At 47.2% G+C, this 15,319-nt stretch overlaps 1 protein-coding gene across 2 annotated transcripts in view; it reads left to right on the plus strand.

Moving 5' to 3' along the window:
* The first annotated feature begins 7,165 nt into the window (after positions 1 to 7,165).
* LOC124037453 (epidermal growth factor receptor kinase substrate 8-like protein 2) overlaps positions 7,166 to 15,319 on the plus strand; it is a 155,818-nt gene continuing 147,664 nt past the window's right edge. Inside the window, exon 1 of one of the 2 annotated variants that reach the window (XM_046352167.1) lies at positions 7,166 to 7,540. The gene's annotated coding sequence lies outside the window, so the exon portion shown is untranslated. The remainder of the gene's footprint in view (positions 7,541 to 15,319) is intronic. The other variant, XM_046352166.1, reaches the window with a different exon arrangement.

Consider the following 15,319-nt stretch of genomic DNA (forward strand, 5'->3'; position numbering starts at 1 on the left):
GAGAGGTAGGGAGTAGGGAGAGGTAGGGAGTAGGGAGAGGTAGGGAGAGGTAGGGAGTAGGGAGATGTAGGGAGTAGGGAGAAGTAGGGAGAGGTAGGGAGTAGGGAGAAGTAGGGAGAGGTAGGGAGTAGGGAGACGTAGGGAGAGGTAGGGAGTATAGGGAGTAGGGAGAGGTAGGGAGTATAGGGAGTAGGGAGAGGTAGGGAGTAGGGAGAGGTAGGGAGAGGTAGGGAGTAGGGAGAGGTAGGGAGTAGGGAGAGGTAGGGAGTAGGGGGAGGTAGGGAGTGGGGAGAGGTAGGGAGTAGGGAGAGGTAGGGAGAGGTAGGGAGAGGTAGGGAGTAGGGAGAGGTAGGGAGTAGGGAGAGGTAGGGAGTGGGGAGAGGTAGGGAGTAGGGAGAGGTAGGGAGAGGTAGGGAGAGGTAGGGAGAGGGGAGTGGGGAGAGGTAGTGGGGGAGGTGGGGAGAGGTAGGGAGTAGGGAGAGGTAGGGAGTGGGGAGAGGTAGGGAGTAGGGAGAGGTAGGGAGAGGTAGGGAGAGGTAGGGAGAGGTAGGGAGTAGGGAGAGGTAGGGAGAGGTATGGAGTAGGGAGAGGTAGGGAGTAGGGGGAGGTAGGGAGTAGGGAGAGGTAGGGAGTAGGGGGAGGTAGGGAGTGGGGAGAGGTAGGGAGTGGGGAGAGGTAGGGAGTGGGGAGAGGTAGGGAGTGGGGAGAGGTAGGGAGTGGGGGAGAGGTAGGGAGTTGGGAGAGGTAGGGAGTAGGGAGAGGTAGGGAGTTGGGAGAGGTAGGGAGTAGGGAGAGGTAGGGAGAGTATAGGGAGGTAGGGAGTAGGTAGGGAGTAGGGAGGTAGGGAGTAGGGAGAGGTAGGGAGTAGGGAGTAGGGGAGGTAGGGAGTAGGGAGAGGTAGGGAGTAGGGAGAGGTAGGGAGTAGGGAGAGGTAGGGAGTAGGGGAGAGGTAGGGAGTAGGGAGTAGGGTAGGGGGAGGTAGGGAGTGGGGAGAGGTAGGGGTGGGGAGTAGGGGGGAGGGAGAGTAGGGAGAGAGGTAGGGAGAGTAGGGAGAGGTAGGGAGTAGGGAGAGGTAGGGAGAGGTAGGGAGTAGGGAGAGGTAGGGAGTAGGGAGTAGGGAGAAGTAGGGAGAGGTAGGGAGTAGGGAGAAGTAGGGAGAGGTAGGGAGTAGGGAGTAGGGAGAGGTAGGGAGTATAGGGAGTAGGGAGAGGTAGGGAGTAGGGAGAGGTAGGGAGTAGGAGGTAGGGAGTAGGGAGAGGTAGGGAGAGGTAGGGAGTAGGGAGAGGTAGGGAGTAGGGAGAGGTAGGGAGTAGGGAGAGGTAGGGAGTAGGGAGAGGTAGGGAGTAGGGAGAGGTAGGTAGTAGGGGAGTAGGGAGTAAGGGGAGAGGTAGGGAGTAGGGGAGAGGTAGGGAGTGGGGAGAGGTAGGGAGTAGGGGAGAGGTAGGGAGAGAGGTAGGGAGTAGGGAGAGGTAGGGAGAGGTAGGGAGAGGTAGGGAGTAGGGAGAGGTAGGGAGAGGTAGGGAGTAGGGAGAGGTAGGATGGAGTAGGGAGAGGTAGGGGGTAGGGTAGGGAGGTAGGGGTAGGGAGAGGTAGGGAGTAGGGGAGGTAGGGAGTAGGGAGAGGTGGGGAGGGAGTGGGGAGAGGTAGGGAGTGGGGAGAGGTAGGGAGTGGGGAGAGGTAGGGAGTAGGGAGAGGTAGGGAGTAGGGAGAGGTAGGGAGAGGTAGGGAGAGGTAGGGAGTAGGGAGAGGTAGGGAGTAGGGAGAGGTAGGGAGTAGGGGGAGGTAGGGAGTAGGGAGAGGTAGGGAGTGGGGAGAGGTAGGGAGAGGTAGGGAGTAGGGAGAGGTAGGGAGAGGTAGGGAGTAGGGAGAGGTAGGGAGTAGGGAGAGGTAGGGAGAGGTAGGAGTGGGGAGAGGTAGGGAGTAGGGAGTAGGGAGTAGGGAGAGGTAGGGAGTAGGGAGAGGTAGGGAGTAGGGAGAGGTAGGGAGTAGGGGAGAGGTAGGGAGAGGTAGGGAGTAGGGAGAGGTAGGGAGTAGGGAGAGGTAGGGAGAGGTAGGGAGTAGGGAGAGGTAGGGAGTAGGGAGAAGTAGGGAGAGGTAGGGAGTAGGGAGAAGTAGGGAGAGGTAGGGAGTAGGGAGACGTAGGGAGAGGTAGGGAGTATAGGGAGTAGGGAGAGGTAGGGAGTATAGGGAGTAGGGAGAGGTAGGGAGTAGGGAGAGGTAGGGAGTAGGGAGAGGTAGGGAGAGGTAGGGAGTAGGGAGAGGTAGGGAGTAGGGAGAGGTAGGGAGTAGGGGGAGGTAGGGAGTGGGGAGAGGTAGGGAGTAGGGAGAGGTAGGGAGAGGTAGGGAGAGGTAGGGAGAGGTAGGGAGTATGGAGAGGTAGGGAGTAGGGAGAGGTAGGGAGTGGGGAGAGGTAGGGAGTAGGGAGAGGTAGGGAGAGGTAGGGAGAGGTAGGGAGAGGTAGGGAGTGGGGAGAGGTAGGGAGTGGGGAGAGGTAGGGAGTAGGGAGAGGTAGGGAGTGGGGGGAGGAGGTAGGGGAGGTAGGGAGAGGTAGGGAGAGGGGTAGGGAGAGGTAGGGAGAGGTATGGAGTAGGGAGAGGTAGGGAGTAGGGGGAGGTAGGGAGTAGGGAGAGGTAGGGAGTAGGGGGAGGTAGGGAGTGGGGAGAGGTAGGGAGTGGGGAGAGGTAGGGAGTGGGGAGAGGTAGGGAGTGGGGAGAGGTAGGGAGTAGGGAGAGGTAGGGAGTGGGGAGAGGTAGGGAGTTGGGAGAGGTAGGGAGTAGGGAGAGGTAGGGAGAGGTAGGGAGAGGTAGGGAGTAGGGAGAGGTAGGGAGAGGTATGGAGTAGGGAGAGGTAGGGAGAGGTAGGGAGTAGGGGGAGGTAGGGAGTAGGGAGAGGTAGGGAGTGGGGAGAGGTAGGGAGTAGGGAGAGGTAGGGAGTAGGGAGAGGTAGGGAGTAGGGAGAGGTAGGGAGTAGGGGGAGGTAGGGAGTGGGGAGAGGTAGGGAGAGGTATGGAGTAGGGAGAGGTAGGGAGAGGTAGGGAGTGGGGAGAGGTAGGGAGTGGATTGAGACCGATGTTCTGTATAGGATAGACACCGGTTAGTCCTCTCACTCAAACCCTTTGTCATTGTTCTGTCTTATGTTGTTTCTACCCCCACATTTCCCAGGAATAATCTGATCATGTTACTGAATGTATCCAGAGTATTTTCACATGTCCTTATCAACAAATGCTGTGAAAAGTACAGTCAATGTAAAATATACATCAAATCAACAGAGTTAATGTTTTGGGATTCAGTCTTGTGTCAGGTGAACTGTTGTGTCCTCACCTTCGGTCTAATAATTTGATTATCTCTAAACTGTTCCCTTTGAATTGCTACCATCGTTATGCAAATACTTTTCATTTTTCTTCTGGAAGATACGTATCAATGTGGCCCTATCCATATAGGACAATTCCCACCAGGGCTAATTAGTCTGTGAACCCTCATACATTAAGAACAACAAACTTTTTTCTGACTGTTTTCCATGTTATTTGGTTAGTTCTCTGTTAAAGAACTGAGGTCTATGGTGATAGGTGGGATGGGCTGAGGGGGTGGGATTAAAGAGCTGAGGTCTATGGTGATAGGTGGGATGGGCTGAGGGGGTGGGATTAAAGAGCTGAGGTCTATGGTGATAGGTGGGATGGGCTGAGGGGGTGGGATTAAAGAGCTGAGGTCTATGGTGATAGGTGGGATGGGCTGAGAGAGGTGGGATTAAAGAGCTGAGGTCTATGGTGATAGGTGGGATGGGCTGAGAGAGGTGGGATTAAAGAGCTGAGGTCTATGGTGATAGGTGGGATGGGCTGAGAGAGGTGGGATTAAAGAGCTGAGGTCTATGGTGATAGGTGGGATGGGCTGAGAGAGGTGGGATTAAAGAGCTGAGGTCTATGGTGATAGGTGGGATGGGCTGAGAGAGGTGGGATTAAAGAGCTGAGGTCTATGGTGATAGGTGGGATGGGCTGAGGGGTGGGATTAAAGAGCTGAGGTCTATGGTGATAGGTGGGATGGGCTGAGAGAGGTGGGATTAAAGAGCTGAGGTCTATGGTGATAAGTGGGATGGGCTGAGAGAGGTGGGATTAAAGAGCTGAGGTCTATGGTGATAGGTGGGATGGGCTGAGGGGTTGGGATTAAAGAGCTGAGGTCTATGGTGATAGGTGGGATGGGCTGAGGGGGTGGGATTAAAGAGCTGAGGTCTATGGTGATAGGTGGGATGGGCTGAGGGGGTGGGATTAAAGAGCTGAGGTCTATGGTGATAGGTGGGATGGGCTGAGAGAGGTGGGATTAAAGAGCTGAGGTCTATGGTGATAGGTGGGATGGGCTGAGGGGTTGGGATTAAAGAGCTGAGGTCTATGGTGATAGGTGGGATGGGCTGAGGGGGTGGGATTAAAGAGCTGAGGTCTATGGTGATAGGTGGGATGGGCTGAGGGGGTGGGATTAAAGAGCTGAGGTCTATGGTGATAGGTGGGATGGGCTGAGGGGGTGGGATTAAAGAGCTGAGGTCTATGGTGATAGGTGGGATGGGCTGAGCGGGTGGGATTAAAGAGCTGAGGTCAATGGTGATAGGTGGGATGGGCTGAGAGAGGTGGGATTAAAGAGCTGAGGTCTATGGTGATAGGTGGGATGAGAGAGGTGGGATTAAAGAGCTGAGGTCTATGGTGATAGGTGGGATGGGAGAGGTGGGATTAAACAGCTGAGGTCTATGGTGATAGGTGGGATGGGAGAGGTGGGATTAAAGAGCTGAGGTCTATGGTGATAGGTGGGATGAGAGAGGTGGGATTAAACAGCTGAGGTCTATGGTGATAGGTGGGATGGGAGAGGTGGGATTAAACAGCTGAGGTCTATGGTGATAGGTGGGATGGGAGAGGTGGGATTAAACAGCTGAGGTCTATGGTGATAGGTGGGATGGGAGAGGTGGGATTAAAGAGCTGAGGTCTATGGTGATAGGTGGGATGGGAGAGGTGGGATTAAAGAGCTGAGGTCAATGGTGATAGGTGGGATGGGCTGAGAGAGGTGGGATTAAAGAGCTGAGGTCTATGGTGATAGGTGGGATGAGAGAGGTGGGATTAAAGAGCTGAGGTCTATGGTGATAGGTGGGATGGGAGAGGTGGGATTAAACAGCTGAGGTCTATGGTGATAGGTGGGATGGGAGAGGTGGGATTAAAGAGCTGAGGTCTATGGTGATAGGTGGGATGAGAGAGGTGGGATTAAACAGCTGAGGTCTATGGTGATAGGTGGGATGGGAGAGGTGGGATTAAACAGCTGAGGTCTATGGTGATAGGTGGGATGGGAGAGGTGGGATTAAACAGCTGAGGTCTATGGTGATAGGTGGGATGGGAGAGGTGGGATTAAAGAGCTGAGGTTTGGTAATGTATTAGTGTTATGTGACTGCTTTATACAAAACATGTCAAATATGCATTTAAAAGGTAAAATGTAAAATATCTGTACAGTACCAGTCTAAAGTTTGGATACAACTTCTCAATCCAGGGTTTTTCTTAATGTTGTACTAGTTTCTACATTGAATAATAATAGTGAAGATGTTGGGAGACTTTTATGTTTTTCTTTTCCTGTTGATACTGAATGTTTATTTATTATTAAACTGTATTTCTTAACAGTTGTGTTCTTTTCTAAGGGTATTTATTCACTTACAATTTGACATGGATAATGTACCTGTAACCAAAAAATATATAAAACAAATGAAGGATTTAACCGACTGACACCCGGGCTAGCAGGACAACCTCTCACCTATAAAATATCGTTACTTAAGATATTATTTCTAGTTCACAGTTTTTAATTCAGTCATGCTTCTTTCTATTGCCCCCTTATGGAAATAAGGCCCCTTCATTACAGACGTAGAGGCTCAACTGGTTTTCACTTAGAGACTGAAACCGTGACGTGAAATGGAACAACCGAGTTTGGATTCAGGCTAGTAATTTTTGCTCTGTTGTGACAGAAACCTATGCGACTTCAACGAGGTAATTTGTAAAAAGGACACAGAGAACTACCTGAACAACGAGCAAGCAATCGTTGTTACCTGTCTGTGTCATCGAAACCAGGGCACTGTTGCTCCTCTTTCTTTCTGCCAGCTACTTAAAGCTGTTCTCGCCTCTCATACACTTGGAGACGAAATATTGACTTTACATTGCAGCCAGTAAATGTTAAAAGAATATATTAATTAGGAAGAAAATCAAACTACAAATGCATGGATACTGGAGTGTTTTTGTCTACAGTTATTTTTTGAAATGTGTCCTATTTAATGCAAGGCCCTCATGCACTGTGTTGACATTATGGATTTCCCCCACTCATATTTATATAAGTAAAGTAAATATAACATCTATTTAGATTTGTTTAACACTTTTTGGGGGTTACTACATGAATCCATATGCGTTATTTTATAGTTTTGATGTCTTCACTATTATTCTACAATGTGTAAAATAGTGAAAATGTTTTTTTTTGTCTTCATCAAATTGGTAGGCCTTTCTTTACTAGTCGTGTGTATAGCCATCTGTAGCACGGGCAAATATTTACTTTGCTCCCCAAACATCTTTGTGGCTATGTGTGAGTCCAAATCTATCAATCAGTGCATTCATTACAACCTAATCACTATTAAACTTTTATTTGATCACATAATCCTCACGTAGCAAAATTATAAATTATATTTTTTGTTGTCCAAATTCAACAATCTCAGCAAAAAAAAAAGACTTTTCGCATATCTGCAATCTCATTGGCGAGAATGGTCCCGCCTACTTTCCATCATTGAGGACATGTATTTTAATTATTCCAGTGGTCCCTCGACTATCTTGACAATATAATAGATCATCACTGTCTGGTCAATATAATAGATCATCTCTGTCTGGTCAATATAATAGATGATCACTGTCTGGTCACTATAATAGATGATCACTGTCTGGTCAATATAATAGATCATCACTGTCTGGTCAATATAATAGATCATTACTGTCTGGTCAATATAATAGATCATCACTGTCTGGTCAATATAATAGATCATCACTGTCTGGTCAATATAATAGATCATCACTGTCTGGAATGCTATACCCCGCCCCCAAGACGGCTGTGCTCCTCCCCTTCCCGCACACTCACCTGTCACTCAGCTGCTCTCTCTGGCTCCTTCCCTAACTGTCTTCGGTCTGCGCTGCCCGATGTCAACAGCGACCACAGGAGCAACGTGTATATATATATATATATGCATTTACATACCACTTTAATACCAACACAGAAAGTACCGTAACTTCCGATCGCTCTGGTGTCAACATAGGAGGCTACGTGTCGCCTTGGCCATTAGAGCTACGGACCAGTCGTCCACCTGCTGCGGAGCAAAGTTCGGACAGACTGACTCACTGCTGTTCAGAACATTTGAACAGATACTTTGTTGATTGTTGCAGTGCAATAAAAGTGTTTTGGACTGAAACGAAGAGAAAAACCTTTGTCAACAGTGTGCGGTCCGTAGAAGAGAGACAGCGGTGACTGAGCTTGTTCAGCGTTGCGCAGGTAAGGTAACTATAGTTGGAATGTTTTATATGACCTTTCTATACCTAACCCCCATTTTTCCACAGTTGTAGGTCTATTGCATGTTTCTGGAATGAATACGATAACGTCACACATTTGACCCTAGCCATAAGGCGTCCTATGTAAGGCTAGTTTCACCCTTGAGATGAACATCCAATTTAAGGAATTTATTCATAAAGCCCCCAGTACATTATCACCTGAGTCCAGTGACTGTTGTCCTTATGACATTATCACCTGAGTATGGTGACTGTTGTCCTTATGACATTATCGCCTGAGTCCAGTACATTATCACCTGAGACCAGTACATTATCACCTGAGTCCAGTGACTGTTGTCTTTATGACATTATTACCTGAGTCCAGTATATTATCACCTGAGTCCAGTGACTGTTGTGTTTATGACATTATCACCTGAGTCCAGTGACTGTTGTCTTTATGACATTATTACCTGAGTCCAGTACATTATCACCTGAGTCCAGTGACTGTTGTTTATGACATTATCACCTGAGTCCAGTGACTGTTGTGTTTATGACATTATCACCTGAGTCCAGTACATTATCACCTGAGACCAGTACATTATCGCCTGAGTCCAGTGACTGTTGTGTTTATGACATTATCACCTGAGTCCAGTACATTATCACCTGAGACCAGTACATTATCACCTGAGTCCAGTACATTATCACCTGACACCAGTACATTATTACCTGAGTCCAGTGACTGTCGTGTTTATGACATTATCACCTGAGACCAGTGACTGTTGTCTTTATGACATTATCACCGGAGTCCAGTACATTATCACCTGAGTCCAGTGACTGTTGTGTTTATGACATTATCACCTGAGTCCAGTGACTGTTGTCTTTATGACATTATCACCTGAGTCTAGTACATTATCATCTGAGTCCAGTGACTGTTGTCTTTATGCCATTATCACCTGAGTCCAGTGACTGTTGTGTTTATGACATTATCACCTGCGACCAGTGACTGTTGTCTTTATGACATTATCACCTGAGTCCAGTACATTATCACCTGAGTCCAGTGACTGTTGTGTTTATGATATTATCACGTGAGACCAGTGACTGTTGTCTTTATGACATTATCACCTGTGTCCAGTACATTATCACCTGAGTCCAGTACATTATCACCTGACACCAGTATATTATTACCTGAGTCCAGTGACTGTTGTGTTTATGACATTATCACCAGAGTCCAGTACATTATTACCTGAGTCCAGTGACTGTTGTCTTTATGACATTATCACCCGAGTCCAGTACATTATCACCCGAGTCCAGTACATTATCACCCAAGTCTAGTACATTATCACCCGAGTCCAGTACATTATCACCCAAGTCCAGTACATTATCACCTGAGACCAGTGACTGTTGTCTTTATGACATTATCACCGGAGTCCAGTACATTATCACCTGAGTCCAGTACATTATCACCTGAGATCAGTGACTGTTGTCTTTATGACATTATCACCTGAGTCCAGTACATTATCACCTGAGTCCAGTGACTGTTGTCTTTATGACATTATCACCTGAGTCCAGTGCATTATCACCTGAGTCCAGTACATTATCACCCAAGTCTGGTGACAGTTATGTTTATGACATTATCACCTGAGTCCAGTGACTGTTGTCTTTATGACATTATCACCTGAGTCCAGTACATTATCACCTGAGACCAGTACATTATCACCTGAGTCCAGTGACTGTTGTGTTTATGACATTATCACCTGAGTCCGGTGACTGTTGTCCTTATGACATTATCGCCTGAGTCCAGTACATTATCACCTGAGACCAGTACATGATCACCTGAGTCCGGTGACAGTTGTGTTTATGACATTATCACCTGAGTCCGGTGACTGTTGTCTTTATGACATTATCACCTGAGTCCAGTACATTATCACCTGAGACCAGTACATTATCACCTGAGTCTAGTGACTGTTGTGTTTATGATATTATCACCTGAGACCAGTGACTGTTGTATTTATGACATTATCACCTGAGACCCGTGACTGTTGTATTTATGACATTACCACCCGAGTCCAGTACATTACCACCCGAGCCCAGTACATTACCACCCGAGCCCAGTACATTACCACCCGAGCCCAGTACATTACCACCCGAGCCCAGTGCATTATCACCCGAGTCCAGTACATTATCACCCAAGTCCAGTACATTATCACCTGAGACCAGTGACTGTTGTCTTTATGTCATTATCACCTGAGTCCAGTACATTATCACCTGAGTCCAGTACATTATCACCTGAGACCAGTGACTGTTGTCTTTATGACATTATCACCTGAGTCCAGTACATTATCACCTGAGCCCAGCGATTGTTGTGTTTATGACATTATCACCTGAGTCCAGTACATTATCACCTGAGACCTGTGACTGTTGTATTTATGACATTATCACCTGAGTCCAGTGACTGTTTTCTTTATGACATTATCACCTGAGTCCAGTGCATTATCACCTGAGTCCATTATAGTCAGTGACACCTGAGACCAGTTTATGACATTATCACCTGAGTCCAGTGACTGTTGTGTTTATGACATTATCACCTGAGTCCAGTGACTGTTGTGTTTATGACATTATCACCTGAGTCCGATGACTGTTGTCTTTATGACATTATCACCTGAGTCCAGTACATTATCACCTGAGACCAGTACATTATCACCCGAGTCCAGTGACTGTTGTGTTTATGACATTATCACCTGAGTACGGTGACTGTTGTCTGTATGACATTATCACCTGAGTCCAGTACATTATCACCTGAGACCAGTACATTATCACCTGAGTCTAGTGACTGTTGTGTTTATGATATTATCACCTGAGACCAGTGACTGTTGTCTTTATGACATTATCACCTGAGTCCAGTACATTATCACCTGAGTCCAGTACATTATCACCTGACACCAGTACATTATTACCTGAGTCCAGTGACTGTTGTGTTTATGACATTATCACCGGAGTCCAGTACATTATTACCTGAGTCCAGTGACTGTTGTGTTTATGACATTATCACCTTAGTCCAGTACATTATAACCTGAGTCTAGTACATTATTCACCTGAGTCCAGTGACTGTTGTCTTTATGACATTATCACCCGAGTCCAGTACATTATCACCCGAGTCCAGTACATTATCACCCGAGTCCAGTACATTATCACCCGAGTCCAGTACATTATCACCTGAGACCAGTGACTGTTGTCTTTATGACATTATCACCTGAGTCCAGTACATTATCACCTGAGACCAGTGACTGTTGTGTTTATGACATTATCACCTGAGTCCGGTGACTGTTGTGTTTATGACATTATCACCTGAGTCCGGTGACTGTTATCTTTATGACATTATCACCTGAGTCCAGTACATTATCACCTGAGACCAGTACATTATTACATTTTTACATTTAAGTCATTTAGCAGACGCTCTTATCCAGAGCGACTTACAAATTGGTGCATTCACCTTATGACATCCAGTGGGACAGTCACTTAACAATAGTGCATCTAAAACTTAGGGGGGGTGGGGTGAGAGGGATTACTTAACCTATCCTAGGTATTCCCTAAAGTCCAGTGTGGGGTTTCAGGTGTCTCCGGAAGGTGGTGATTGACTCCGCTGTCCTGAGACCGTCGTGAGGGAGTTTGTTCCACCATTGGGGGCCAGGGCAGCGATGACAGTTTTGACTGGGCTGAGTCCAGGGAGCTGTTTATGACATTATCAGTGGTAGGGACTGTTGCGAGCAGGCCAGAGGTGGATTATCACCTGACACCAGTGCCAGTGTTTGGGTTTATGACATTATCAGAGCCTGGTCCAGTGACTGTTTATGACATTATCACCTGTGCCGCCATTTCACCCCTCACAGCTCCAGTAGGCAAGCACCATGGTCCAGCGGATGTCAGCTATCAACTGGAAGCCAGTGGACAGAACGGAGGAGCGGGGTGACGTGACATTAACTTGGGAAGGTTGAACACCAGACGGGCTGCGGCGTTCTGGACCTGAGTCCAGTGAGGGGTTTACAGTGACTGTTGTCTTTATGACATTATCACCTGAGACCAGTGACTGTTGTCTTTATGTACAGTGACTGTTGTCTTTATGACATTACCACCTGAGTCCAGCATTATTGGCACAGTCCAGGGAGCCCAGCCACCTGACAGCGAGTTGCAGTAATACCTGAGTCCAGTGACTGTTGGTTTAGATGACAAGTGCCTGGATTAGGACCTGCGCATTATCGCTTCCTGTGTGAGGCAGGGTCTGTTGTCTTTATGACATTACTCTGCAGTGATGTTCTTTAGAGCATGAACCTACAGGAACGGGCCACCGTCCATGTTATCACCTGAGAACGACAGGGTGTTGTCCAGGATCACGCCAGTCACTGAGTCCAGTGACTGTTGTGTTTATGACATTATCACCTGAGTCCGGTGACTGTTGTCTTTATGACATTATCACCTGAGTCCAGTACATTATCACCTGAGTCGAGTACATTATTACCTGAGTCCAGTGACTGTTGTGTTTATGACATTATCACCTGAGTCCAGTACATTATCACCTGAGTCCAGTACATTATCACCTGACACCAGTACATTATTACCTGAGTCCAGTGACTGTTGTCTTTATGACATTATCACCTGAGTCCAGTACATTATCACCTGAGACGAGTACATTATTACCTGAGTCCAGTGACTGTTGTGTTTTCTCTTTGTGTGTGTGTGTGTGTGTGTGTGTGTGTGTGTGTGTAATGCTTACCGTATGCTTCCCGGCCGAAATAGTTGGCGTATATATTATGACAACATTTTGTGACATTGTTGTGCGTTTTTGTCTTCGGCAGGTGTCGTCGGTTATTCGTACACACGTTTTATTTTTTGGAGACAAACCCAAGTCTATGCCCTTTTGTCAGTGATACTCCTAGTAGGAGCGTTGTTTTGTAGTTCAACGAGAGATTACTAGTTTTCATGCACCAAAAATTTTAGCTCGATGTAAAATTACGAGATTTAAGACCTCCTTGGCAAAATGTCTAAATTGAATGACAGATTAATTAATTAATCTTAGATTGAGACTACTTGGAAAAAAGTGTTTCTGGCTATGTTGTTGCTACGGTGGCTCAAGAGGGCCAAACAACAGGAATATTGCCGTTTTTCTTCATTTTTTTCTCTGTTTTTCAAGTGAAGGACTTTAGGAACTATGTTCTCTTCGCCGAGTTCCGCTAGGAACAAACTGAACCGGTGTGATCATCATGTGGCAGGGTAGCCTAGTGGTTAGAGCATTGGGCCAGTGACCGGAAGGTTGCAAGATCGAAAAATTGAATTTAGTTCTTGCCAAAATTCACTACGCAAATTACTTTGTAGGTCACTTTGTAGGTCACTTTGTAGGTTACTTTGTAGGTCACTTTGTAGGTCACTTTGTAGGTCACTTTGTAGGTTACTTTGTAGGTTACTTTGTAGGTCACTTTGTAGGTCACTTTGTAGGTCACTTTGTAGGTTACTTTGTTAGTTACTTAGTTGGCTCAATATAGTGAACCAGCCATCTGGAATGTTAGCAATATGAGTTGGGTTGGTTTCTGTGCCATATGAGGTTGATTCAGAGCTGTCTCGTCGGATTATCTAATGACAGTACTGTATTGTTTCTGGTGCATACCACAACCACACACCCTCCGATGAGCCTTCTGAAACTCCACACCTCATCTATTGTTGTGGTGTTTGTTCACCGCATCTTATGTTTAGTGTCGTTGCCTTGACAACACCCTTAGCCTCGGTACCTGTTCAATGATAAGGCTTGGAACTGGAAATTAATGTTAAAAAATATGACGTTTAGAGACGTCTCTTGTCACAGGGACACGGAGACGATGCTCTTTATAGGAGGAGCAAATAAACAAAACTGAGTGTTACAATCGGAATATAATACAGTTTTTTTTGTTATGAAATAATAACTGGGTTAAAAAAAGTATAGAAATGTCTCTGGTCAAAATACACATGAAATAGATCAGCCATAAATAATACTTGTATTATTTCACAACCAAAACAAGGTTTATTAAAAACCGAACAGTGTTTTAAGTGAGAAGAAGGCATTGGTCTGAAGCTGAAAAATAAAGGAAATTCACATGAGCACCAGAATTCCCACTCCACCCATACTCTACCAAGGTTTTCCAGCACACAGTTTTGACCTACTACAGTAGCTATGTTGGTCTATTGTACTTCAAACTATGTGTAGGGCAGGTTGCTTAGGATCCAAACCTTCTCAAACAGCCTCATTCATACTCCTAGAGGAGGTGCTTCCCACTGGATAAACTTCCAGGGCAAGAGAGATGGGGAGAGAGAGAGATGGAGAGAGATGGGGAGATGGGGAGATGGGGAGAGAGAGAGATGGGGAGATGGGGAGATGGGGAGAGAGAGAGATGGGGAGATGGGGAGAGAGAGAGATGGGGAGATGGGGAGAGAGAGATGGGGAGATGGGGAGAGAGAGAGATGGGGAGAGAGAGAGATGGGGAGAGAGAGAGATGGGGAGAGAGAGAGATGGGGAGATGGGGAGAGAGAGAGATGGGGGGGAGAGAGAGAGATGGGGAGATGGGGAGAGAGAGATGGGGAGATGGGGAGAGAGAGAGATGGGGAGAGAGAGAGATGGGAGAGAGAGAGAGATGGGGAGAGAGAGAGATGGGGAGATGGGGAGAGAGAGAGATGGGGAGATGGGGAGATGGGAGAGAGAGAGAGATGGGGAGATGGGGAGAGAGATGGAGATGGGGAGAGGGAGAGAGATGGGGGAGAGAGAGAGAGATGGGGAGAGAGAGAGAGAGATGGGGAGAGAGAGAGAGAGAGATGGGGGGAGAGAGAGAGATGGAGAGGAGAGAGAGAGAGAGAGAGAGAGAGAGAGAGATGGGGGGGAGAGAGATGGGGAGAGAGAGATGGGTGCAGCTCTTCAAGGTTGCCATGAGAGAATGTTTCATTCAGCCTGTGGCTCTCTGGAACTATGTTCATCTGTTCAGTCTGAGGGGAAGGAGAGGATGGGTTCTACATGAATATGTTCAGTCTGAGGGGAAGGAGAGGATGGGTTCTATATTAATATGTTCAGTCTGAGGGGAAGGAGAGGATGGGTTCTATATTAATATGTTCAGTCTGAGGGGAAGGAGAGGATGGGTTCTATATTTATCTGTTCAGTCGGAGGGGAAGGAGAGGATGGGTTCTACATTAATATGTTCAGTCGGAGGGGAAGGAGAGGATGGGTTCTACATTAATATGTTCAGTCGGAGGGGAAGGAGAGGATGGGTTCTATATTTATCTGTTCAGTCGGAGGGGAAGGGTCTATCCCTGTTATGAGTGAAGAGGAGTGTCTATAGATAAAACTGATGCCAGAGAGGTGAGAGCAGTGGACTGGTGGGCAGCGAGGCCAGACAGGCTGCCAACTCTGGCTCACGTTGTTCCTCTTTACTTCTGGCTTCACATCTGTAGATGTTGAGAAACTATTGTCACAGTACCAGAACCTGTTGACTCGGAACAGGAGAGAAGAAGAGAGACGCTTCCTGTTTCCAAGTTCAACATCAGTGCTGAAGAATGAACTCTCACACGGACTCACTCCTCACCCTCACTCCTCACCCTCACTCCTCACCCTGCCCTGCTCTAAACATTGGACTGGACAGCACAGCTCTCTTCTCTCTCTCGCTCGCTCTCTCTCTCCCTCTCTCTCTCTCGCTCTCTCTCTCCCTCTCTTGTTCTCTCTCTGTTAGAATTACTGTAGGTCATACTTAAAGTGTATTGTACAGTGGGGCACTTAAAAAATGA

This window comes from Oncorhynchus gorbuscha, linkage group LG06 (genome assembly GCF_021184085.1).
Source record: "Oncorhynchus gorbuscha isolate QuinsamMale2020 ecotype Even-year linkage group LG06, OgorEven_v1.0, whole genome shotgun sequence".
Taxonomy (NCBI): Eukaryota; Metazoa; Chordata; class Actinopteri; order Salmoniformes; family Salmonidae; genus Oncorhynchus; species Oncorhynchus gorbuscha.